The following is an 11,774-nucleotide window of genomic DNA, read 5'->3' as shown; positions in this document are numbered from 1 at the left end:
TGCTTTTCCCAACTCACCTCTGAAAGGAATGGAGAGGAAAATAAGAGTTAGATATATAACGAGCCAGCGATCATATTTTTGCATCCCGCCTTGTCCCCCCGCCAACCCTAACCCCCACTCCCGACACATCACCCCTGTGGTCACGTTATAGCCCAATGTGATCCTACAATAATCCAATGATACCTCAGGGTGAAACTTCCATTGCTTAATGTTGAGTTGGGTTGTGAAGCAAGCTGGTGCCAACATCCTGTCATTTTCTTTGGCGGGAGGGGGTAAGGGAATTTCTGAGGGGCGGTTTGTGCAAATGTGACCTTCAACCCCACATAACTCGATGAATGGGCCTCACTGTTTGAGCAGACCACAGTGACGTTAACCCTCTGCTCACGGGCCCTGCTACCAGCATACAGGGGCAGCTTTGAGTGAAGCAGTGCAATAACTGGCTTGCTAACTGAGGCGTGTCAATGACATGTGCAACTTGACCCTGTTTCAGCTTGTCAATGCAGTATTTAAACTAGCCTAGGATCAGGTAATTCAGGTGTGTACAGTCTGGTAACATTCACAATGGGCTGGAAAGGGGGCCCATTGTTTTCAGGTCAAGGAAATGTTCTCCTGTTAAACGTTCTTTAGTATCCAAAATGAGTTAAAACAGTAAACATCACAAATTGCTTAAAAAGATCATAAAAGTTAGTGATGTATGGAAGTGCTGCAGTTAGTTCGTAATGTATTAACAACCCTTTCCTTGTACCTTGTCCAATGCTTCACTTGTACAAAGTCCGAGGTTCACTCTCTCTAATATATCCAAATACCTACGGACGCTCCACTCCCATGGAGAGGCCGGAGAATCTGGACTGCTCTTTAGCAGAGGGGGAATTCAATAGAGCTGTTCAAAATTACAAAGTGTAGGTAAGAAGATCAGTTTCATTAGCATAAGGTCAGTGAACAGAGTACTCATATTTAAGATCACTGGCAAACAAATCAGGAACTAAGATGGGAAAACTTTTCTGTAAAAAAAAATCATGATGCTGCAAAGTTATGAGATGCTGGAACAAGTTGCCTGAAAGAGTACTGGAATTCAGTAGTAACTTTCAAAAGGAAATTGGACAAATGAAAAGAAAAGAATTGCAAGGCTAAGGGCAAAGGCAGAGAAGTGGAATTAATTAAATAGCCAGAACAGGCAAAATGGGCTAAATGGCCACCTTCCCTATAGTATGGAATGTGGAACTGAGCCACGACAGATCAGCCATGATCTTATTGAATGGCGGGGCAGGCTCGAAGGGCTAGATGGCCTACTCCTGCTCCTATTTCTTATGTTCTTATGGTTCAATGGTTCCAGGTCAGTCTGTAGTGGTAGTCATATTGCTTAATCATTACGCAGTCATTTCTCCCAAGAAAGTGACTTACTGCTGTAATCATATCCTTTATAAACTGCTGCACTTAAAGGTATGTAGGGATGTTAATGGGCATTGATTAACTGAAGTTGGTTCAACGTTGCAGAGGGTGAGAGGGGAGGCAAAGGCTCAGTGGTATTGTCAGCGGACTAATAATCTAGAAATTGAGGGTAATTTAGGGAAATTTAGAATAATCCACAATCATCCTCAACACTGGTGTCCCACAAGGCTGTGCCCTCACCCATTTATTATACTCCTTAAACACCTGAGACGGTGTGGTCAATTTCCCCTCCAACTCGATTTTTAGGTTTGCTGATGACACCATTGTATTGGGTTGGATCTCAATCAATGACGAGACAGAATACAGGAAAGAGATAGAGAATGCAGTGAACTGGTGCAACGACAATAATCTCTCCCTCAATATCAGTAAAACAAAAGAGATAGTCATCAACTTCAGGAAGTGTATTGGAGGGCATGCCCCTGTCTACATCAATGGGGACGAAGTAGAAGTGGTTGAGAGCTTCAGGTTTTTAGGTGTTCAGATCATGAACAACCTGTTCTGGTCCCCCCATGTCAACACCATAGTTAAGAAAGCCCATCAATGCCTCTACTCTCTCAGAAAACTAAGGATATTTGGCATGTCAGCTACGACTCTCACTAACTTTTACAGATGCACCATAGAAAGCATTCTTTCTGGTTATATCACAGCTTAGTATGGGCCCCAACTTTGCCCAAGACTGCAAGAAACTACAAAAGATCATGAATGCAGCCCAATCCATCACTCAATCCAACCTCCCATCTATTGCCTCCATCTACACTTCCTGCTGCCTCCGCAAAGCAGCCAGGATAATTAAGGACTCCACACACCCCGGACATTCTCTCTTCCACCTTCTTCCATTGGGAAAAACATACAAAAGTCTGAGATCGTGTATCAACCGACTCAAGAACAGCTTCTTCCTTGCTGCCATCAGATTTTTGAATGGACGCACCTTGCACCAACTTGACCTTTCTCCACATCCTAGCTACGACACTACATTCTGCACTCTTTCCTTTCCTTCTCTATAAGCGGTATGCTTTCTCTGTGTAGCATTCAAGAAACAATACTTTTCACTGTATACTAATACATGCGACAATAATAAATCAAATTATATAATGTTGTGGAGGGACCCAGGTCTGAATTTCACCATGGCAGGTGCTGAAATTTAAATTAAAAGTCTACTGATAACCATGAAATCATTGATGATTGTTGTAAAAACCCATATGGTTTACTAACATTCTTTAGGGAAGGAAATCTGCCATCTTTACTTAGACTGGCCTATATATGACACCAGACCACAAGTTAACTCTTAACTGTCCTCTGAGATGGCCTAATAAGTCAGTCAGTTCAAGGGCAATTATGGATGCTCAGCCATTGTGTTCCAGTCTGTTCAGAAGAATTAAAACCTTCCCCTTCCTTAGAAACCGAAGCTTAATGTTTTCGAAAGAAGCACCCATGGCTCAGCAGGGATTTTATCAAAAGGTGCGTGTTTGACTTCACTCCTTATGCTTTCTTTATTGACTCATAGGATGTGAGCATCAATGGTAGGGTCAGTGTTTGTTGTCCACCCTGATTTGCCTTTGAACTGAGTGGCTTGCTAGGTCATCACAGAAGACTAATTACGTTGCATGGGTCTGAAATCACATAGGCCAGACCAGATGAGGATGGCACATTTCCTTCCATTAAGGATATTTGTGAGCCAGATGGGTTTTTAAAGTAACTGTTCTTTATTATTCCAGTAGTTGCTATTACTGAGACCATCTTTATTTTCCAAGTTCATTGAATTTAAATTCCACCAGTTCCACACCAGTGGAATTTGAATATGTACGCAAGAAGGTCCCTGGATTAAAACGGAAAATGCTGGAAAATCTCAGTAATTCTGACAGCATCTGTGGAGAGAGAACGGAGGGGATGTTTCGAGTCTGGATGACCCTTCAGCAGTATTTTGCTAACATCTCTGGATTGCTATTACCACTGTGATATTACCACTGTACCACCAACCTGATCACAAAATGGCAAAGTGAGACTGCAGTGCTGTGCTGAGGGAATGCTGCATTGTTAGAAGGCTTTGCCTATACTAGTGGTTCCCAACCTTTTATATGTCATGGCACCCCTCTAAACCAAAAAAAACTATTTTCTCTCAACTGTCCTCAAGCAAAATACCATTTTTGGGGCCAATTTGAGCCTGCACAGCAAATGGTGATGTGGGTGGAAAATACAGAGACAATCAGGAAATGTGGGTTTCCATGTTAAACTGTACATATGTGGCTGCCAAAAATCTGATTTCAATGATAATAATGCTGAACATTGATTGCTTCAGTTTGAATTATCACAAAACCTGGGCTGTGACTTGGAAAAATGTAAATAATACAATATAAATGTAAACTTGTATAAAAGGAACATAGATTTCCTTAAAAACTCCATTCATGAACAATTTATCAATTTATACAGATTTTAACTTTTGAAATGGTCATCAACATGAATGTTGACTGTCTCTCTCCACAGATGCTGCCTGATTATACTTGGAGGTTCCTCCCCAAGTCACTCACCATCTTGACTTGGAAATATACCGCCATTCCATTTGGTCAAAATCCTGGAATTTCCTCCCTAACTGCACCGTTGGTGTATCTACACTTCAGGGACTGCAGTGATGCAAGAATGCATCTCACCATCAACTTCTGAAGGGCAGTTACGGATGGGCTAGCCAGTGATGTCCACATCCTGTAAATGAATAAGAAAAATGTCCTCCTTATCCCCTGACTATGTATGCATCTACCTCCTGACTGCCCTCCCCACACCCCAATCCCCTACATACTGACCACCTGTCCCTACTGACCAGTTGATTATTCCCCCCCACTGACCACCCTTCATTATCCACCCCACTTGCACTGACCACTACCCCCCCCACCTTCAGTTGACCTAAGCCACCCTCAACTCTCCAAAAGTAAAACTGCTTATTTCCTTATAAACTTACTTTCTCACTAGTTGCTCAAAGTGGCTTGACCTTTAAACTAATCTGGTTTGCGGCTGCTACTGCCCTACAAAGAGACACATATCCTTTTTCCCTCCAATACTGCAGCCCCGGACACAGGGATATGGCAATCTGTTGTATTGCACAGATCTTGCCTCGCCTGAATCAGAATGTCGGGTGAGATAGAGATTGTTGGATTTCTAGATAAGGAACTAAGAGCAGAGTAGAAATCCGACTCAATTACCTCTCCACTGAATTTAAATTTTATTAGTGTCACAAGTAGGCTTACAGTAACATTGCAATGAAGTTACTGTGAAAATCCCCTAGTCGTCACAGTCCAGTGCCTGTTTGGGTACACCTGAGGGAGAATTTAGCACGGCCAATGCACCCTAACCAGCATGTCTTTCAGACTGTGGGAGGAAACTGGAGCAACTGGAAGAAACCTATGAATTGCAGTCCAGCATGGACATTCATCTCTTTGCTGTTTGTGCGAGCTCTAGTTCTCGTGTGCTAATGGTTGCTGTGTTTCTGCGATAAAGCCCACGAGGCCAATGGGGAATTACTTAGTGATCTCCCTGTGGGGCTTGTTGAGTGAGAATTCCCCTGGTAGCAGGCAGTGGCCTGCCTAGGTGGAACTTATTATCAGAATCTTTTGTAAGGCAAACCCAGGGTTAGGCCTGCTGAACTACTTGTCCTAGGCAGGGATTAGTGTGTGTACACTACAATTGTGGTTTTGCTTTGGATTCTGTAAATAAACTGTGTTCCTTTCCAGTTGGGCTTCCTGAGTCATTACAACCAGCAACTACAGTTCACAAGGTGACATCCTGAGGCTGTGGAAGGTAAGTAAGGTCAATGAAAGTCTCTCCTCCCTATCTGTATGGTATTGCTTTGGGGTATTAAAATTAATTTGTCTAGAGCTGTTCCTTACGTCAGGGCTTATGAGAAATCAGCGGCTCTGTGTTGAACAGTATCAGTGATGTTTCTGTCTGAAAGCTTTCTGAAGGTGACATTGCACATTCTGGCCCTTCATTACGATCCAGTTGAATGGATTGCTGCACTTCAGTGGAACTTCTCAATCCTGACCTTGGTTTTCAGGATAAGCTGCTCTGCACGGAAACCTCCAGATAAAGCAGTGCTTTGACAATGCTCATCCAACATTTTCACATGGGTGGGAAGGGGTGGGGCGCAGATTTCAATTCGTTTCTATTTCAAGGGACCGATGATCAAATTTCAGGATTGTAACATTGAAGATGAATTTCAAAAAAACAAATCAATGTCAATGCAGCAAGTTTTTCATTTCTAAAGAATGCAATCAATAAAAATGCCCTTTAAAAAGTGCCAAGCTGCAGAGTTCATCAATAAAACATATTGGCCGGAATTTAACCGCCATGCCCATCGGAGCGGACGGGAGGCGGACAATGGGAAGGTCCATCTATCTCAGGAGGGGTTTCCCGGTCTCGGGTCGAGCGAGGCCATAAAATCCCGCCCCCAGTTTGTCTTTTTGTTTAAGAGGCAGACCAGGCTCCAAGTTCTGATCACTGGGGAAGGGTGGGGGCTGGGCCAGAGCTGAGGCATTGTGTTGAACTAATGTGTTCTTCTCAGGTGGAGCTCACTCTGTGCTGGCCTCAGTGGAATTTATACCAAGCTGCGGCTTAGGAACAGACTGCCTTTCAGCCTGGATATTCCCCCTCTCCTGGACTACTGTAGGATAGATTTGGGGGAGGCATCAAGACTTCCTGCTCACTCCCGCTCTCAAGAATTCTTGCTCTCACTCACTCACCCACTCAGTCAGCTTCACAACTCTTATATATAGACGCACACACACGTAGCAACAAATTAAGTCCAGAGATATTGAACTTTGAACGAGACCAAGGTGGCTGTGGAGGTAAAGTCAGTCACAGACTGAATTGCTGATTGGTGATACTGTGACATACAACGGAACCACACCCCGTTTCCGCACAAAGTATTTCTAGATGATTCTTTGTGGGGGGGAGGGGGAGGGGGAGGGGGGGGTGAGCCACATTTGCATATTTTCTCCTTCAAGAGGTCAATGAGTACATTTCCATAAAACGAGGTTTGCAACAACAATAAACTGAATTTTTAAAAAAGGGAAAAGACAATTGCTGAGCAAAAATACATAATGTCATAATAATAAATTGTGAAGTTAAAAAAGGTAATAGTATTAAAAATAACCAGCAAGCAAGAGGATCAGTGTATATGGGCAAATGCGAGTGGGTTTGTGTGTATGGGGGTGTGTGAGTGAGTATGTGTATATGCATTGGTGAATGGTGGGAAGAGTGAGTGACAAACCTGAGACTGGGCGTAAGGCAGAATCAGACCCACCCCTACACACTCAGCCTCACTCCCACCCATGAACCGCTTGTCTCGAACCCATCCATCCATCTTCTCACACACGCATATGCACATACTCACTCACTCACTCACTCTCTGCCATACCACCTCCTCCCCCACCACCAACTTCACACACGTACTAATTTCCTCCCATACACTCAGTACGACAGTATTTTTTCCCAGTGCCCCCTTCTGCACCTGGCCTGAAGAGGCCCCCACCCAATCCTGCTTTCCCTGTAGTCTGGGCCAGATGTAACTGGCTCCCTTGGCTCTAGCCTCACAATACTCCCGGCTCCTCTAATCAACCACAGTTTCATTCCCTCATATGCTGCTGATAGGCTCACTAGTACATCTATCAGAAGCAAAAGTGGGAGAGAATTGGCCCGAGATTTTAGGAGAAACTCCAAGAATAATCTTCCATTGCAGTTCATCTGGTTGACCAGGATTTTGAAAACTGGTGCAGGGTCACACCTAGCCACCAGACCATACTTTGGATAACCTGTTCTAAAGCCTACAGAAACTAATTGCCACCTCAGGTGGAGATAATGGGAGATAATGGGAGCTGAGTATCATCTCAACAAGAAATATCCTTGTGTAATATCCCAAATGGATTTGTGAATTTCGACTTCTAAAAAGGCTGGGATAGAAATTAGCTGAAAAGCTGCTGCAGATGATTGTGTGTGTATGAACTAAGGATGGAGGTATCAGTGTGTGTGACACAGAAGCAAAAAGACAGGCAACAGTGGCAGCATCCCACAAATATTTTTGCAGGCATATCTCTCTGATGGTAGAAGTAAGCCAATTCAAAAAAGACCACAGCTATATAGCAGACAGGAAACTAATCAGCTAAATTGTAGAACAGTTGAATTTCAAAACCAACTATTCACCGGCAGAAGTCAGTGCAATCATCTCCTCAGGAGTCAACGACTTTTCTAAGCATGATAGAACACACGCAAAAACCTTAATACAGATTAGAAATAATTCTTATTTAGATAATAATTCTTATATATTATTCTTAATAATAATTCTTCATAATAATTCTTAAATAATTCTTATCCTTATTTCTAAATAAGAATTATTTCTAATCTGTATTAAGGTTTTTGCAAGTGTCCTATCATTTTGTTGCCTTTAGTAGTTGAAAAAAAAACTTCAGGGCTGTCGTGTTTACAAATCCCACCTTCATATTTTACGTTCTTCACCAATAGTTTACTATTGCAACACTTACATGACCACATCCTCTTCCATCTGGTGATCGAGACTGTCTAGACCACAAACACCTTCAGAGCCATAGCCAGTGTCTATGGTACCACTTCACCTCTCGGGGCAGTTGTGGGGTTGGGGGAGGTGGCTGGTTGGGGAGAGAGAGGGTGGGGGGGGGTCAGGTGGAGAACGCAGCACAGAGGAAAATTCCACATTCATCACCATCTACTGAAGGCAAGTAAGGCTTTGGTGGTGGCTTGAGCGTGAATTTAGTTGGGGCCATTGCTGGAGGATTCAATGATTACTATGCCAGGGCTGACAGCTACTTAACCCAGTCAGCAGTGTGTAAGGTTAATTATACCATACTAGGCAGATTCCAACGTCTAGTTCAAGCTTTCTATTAATAACTACCTTTGGAGTGTGTAGCTGATTTATGTCTAGTGAGGGCTCCAGGTAAACATCACCAATGTTTGAATTTCATTTATGCGCCACTTCTGGAGGTGGTTAGATATTAAAGAACTTATTTATATGAACTACTTTAGACTGCTGTGAAAGCAATCTTTCGACCACACCAGCGCAAAATGGCCAATGTAAACACAAGGAAACAAATTTTACTCACTTGTTTTCACTTGTTGCGGGGGGAGGGGGCGGGTGGTGGATGGTGTTGATGAATGTGGCATTTGCTACCTTCTCCTTTTAGGGAATGAAAGGTTAGCATTTCTGGCCCAGAAAGGTGAAATGGTGTTAGTTGTTACAAAAACCCATGCTGGCAATGGGTGTGAGGCAATCTGAGATCTAGACAGTCTCAAACTCTGGTCTGGAGATGGTTCAGACTCGTTGCTGTTCTAAACATAAACAGACCAAAGAGCAGTGCTGAGTGAATTCTTAGCCTTATGGACTGACAGAATGAAACAGCCTGAAGGAGGTCATCTAGAGTTGACATATCAGATCCATAATCATTCGATACATCTGTTGAGGGGAACAGTCATCAACTTTCTGTTGTCATGGTCCCAGCACAAGGTGATCATGAACATAACATAAGAACATAAGAAATAGGAGCAGGAGTAGGCCATCTAGCCCTTCGAGCCTGCCCCGCCATTCAATAAGATCATGGCTGATCTGTCGTGGCTCAGTTCCACTTTCCCGCCCTCTCCCCATAACCCTTAATCCCCTCTCTTATCAAGAACCCATCAACCCGCTTCTTAAAAATATTTAGCGAGGCAGCCTCCACCACTTCAACGGGCAGAGAATTCCAGAGATTCACCACCCTTTGAGTGAAGAAGTTCATCCTCAACTCCGTTCTAAACTGCCTCCCCTTTATCTTGAGGCTGTGCCCCCTAGTCCTACTGTCTTTTTTGAGCGGGAAGAGTCTCTCCACCTCTATCCTATCCATCCCATTCATCATCTTATACGTCTCAATGAGATCTCCCCTCATTCTTCTAAACTCTAACGAGTACAAGCCTAGTTTATTCAGCCTCTCCTCATAGCTCAACCCCCTCAACTCCGGTATCAGCCTAGTAAACCTCCTCTGCACTCCCTCCAAGGCCAAAATATCCTTGCGCAGGTGCGGCGCCCAAAACTGCACACAGTACTCCAGCTGCGGCCTCACCAATGCCCTATACAGCCGCAGCAAGACCTCCCTACTTTTATATTCAATCCCCCTCGCTATGAAGGCCAGCATCCCATTCGCCTTCCTGACCACCTGCTGCACCTGCAAGCTGGGTTTTTGCGACTCATGCACAAGGACCCCGAGGTCCCTCTGCACCGTCGCCTGCTGCAGTTTTTCGCCACGTAAGTAATAGTCCTTCCTACCATTCTTCCTACCAAAGTGGACCACCTCACACTTGCCAACATTAAATTCCATTTGCCATTTCCTGGCCCATTCGCCCAGCCTATCTAGATCCTTCTGCAGACTCTCCACACCCTCTGCACAATTTGCCTTTCCCCCAATCTTGGTGTCATCAGCAAATTTCGACACCCTACACTCGGTTCCCTCCTCCAGATCATCTATATAAATGGTAAATAGCTGAGGCCCCAGCACCGACCCCTGGGGCACCCCACTAGTCACCAACCGCCAATCCGAATAGCACCCATTGACCCCCACTCTCTGTCTCCTATTTGACAACCAATCCTCTATCCACGCTAACACCCTACCCCCAACTCCATGTCCCCTGACCTTCTGCAATAACCTCTTGTGAGGTACCTTGTCAAACGCCTTCTGAAAATCCAGAAAGACCACATCCACCGGCTCTCCTCTATCCACTGCCCTAGACACATCCTCATAGAACTCCAGTAAATTTGTCAGACACGACTTCCCTTTAATGAAACCGTGTTGCGTCTGCCCTATCAAGCAATTCCCTTCAAGATGCCTCGCAATTTCCTCCTTAATGACGGATTCTAACATTTTACCTACCACAGACGTTAAACTAACCGGCCTATAATTCCCCGCCTTTTGCCTGGCACCCTTCTTAAACAACGGCGTAACATTAGCCGTTTTCCAATCTTCCGGCACTTCCCCGGAATCCAGTGACGTCTGGAAAATAACCACCAAGGCATCCACTATCACCTCCGCCATTTCTTTCAGAACCCTCGGATGCATTCCATCCGGTCCTGGGGACTTGTCCACAATCAGCCCCTCCAGTCTGTCGAGCACCACCTCTCTAGTAACAGTAATGTTATTAAGACCCTCCAGTCCTACCACCTTTCCATCGCTAACACCCGGCAAATTATTCACGTCCTCCTCCGTGAAGACAGAAACAAAAAAGTTATTCAAGACCTTAGCCATATCCCCATCCCCTACCACTAGGTCCCCTTTCTCATCCTCTAAAGGACCAATGTTCACCCCAGCCAGCCTCTTCCTTTTTATATATTTATAAAAACTCTTGCTATCCTTTTTTATATTAAGTGCTAGCCCAGCTTCATAGCTTCTCCTACCCTCCTTTATCAACTTCTTTGTCAATCTTTGTTGACATTTAAACCTTTCCCAATCCTCTTCTCGCCCACTGCTCTTAGCTACTCTAAATGCCTCCGCTTTTAATTTAACACTTTCCTTCACCTCCTTCGTTATCCATGGCTTATTACCTCTCCTCCTACGGTCCTTTTTGACCATCGGAATAAATTTCTGCTGAGCACCAAGAAAGATCTCCTTAAAGATCCTCCACTGCTCCTCAGCAGACCTACCTTCCAACGCGCTCCCCCAGTCCACATTCGCCAATTCTTCTCTCATCCTACCATACTCCCCTCTATTCAAACAAAGGACGCGTGTCCGGGAACCCACTTTCTCCTCCTCCATCTGCAACAGAAACTCCACCATACAATGATCACTCTCTCCAAGAGGATCCTTCACCGCAAGGTCCCTAATTCTACCCGCCTCATTACATAGCACCAGATCCAAGATAGCTCGCTCCCTCGTCGGCTCCAACACCCACTGTTCAAGGAAATTATCCCGGCAGCCTTCCAAGAACTCCTCCTCGAGCCCACCTCGTCCAACATGGGTCGACCAATCAATATGCAGATTGAAATCCCCCATAACTACTGCTGTCCCATTCCTGCACGCCGCACTTATTTGCGTGTTAACAGCCCGCCCCACCTCCAGATCATTATTCGGGGGCCTATAGACGACACCCACCAGCGCTTTACTCCCTTTGCTGTTCCTAATCTCCACCCACAACGATTCCACTTTCTGCTCTTTGGCTCCGATATCATCCCTTGCTACCACCTTGATACTATCCTTAATCAGCAGAGCTACGCCACCCCCTCTTTCCTCCTGCCTATCCTTCCTAAACACTTGATAGCCCTGTACATTCATCTCCCAGTCCCTGTCACC

General features: G+C 44.7%; 1 long non-coding RNA gene across 1 annotated transcript; it reads left to right on the top strand.

Annotated features, from left to right (window-relative positions):
- The first annotated feature begins 815 nt into the window (after positions 1-815).
- Positions 816-5,167, top strand: LOC145344566 (uncharacterized). Its single transcript, XR_013886892.1, has 2 exons — positions 816-903; positions 3,931-5,167. It is a non-coding gene; the product is annotated as an uncharacterized LOC145344566 (long non-coding RNA).
- The last annotated feature ends 6,607 nt before the right edge of the window (positions 5,168-11,774 follow it).

Source organism: Carcharhinus amblyrhynchos, chromosome 6 (assembly GCF_965287045.1).
Source record: "Carcharhinus amblyrhynchos chromosome 6, sCarAmb.v2.hapA, whole genome shotgun sequence".
Lineage (NCBI taxonomy): Eukaryota > Metazoa > Chordata > Chondrichthyes > Carcharhiniformes > Carcharhinidae > Carcharhinus > Carcharhinus amblyrhynchos.
The sequence above is the reverse complement of the archived record's forward strand: the minus strand, read 5'-3'. Positions and strand labels throughout refer to the sequence as shown.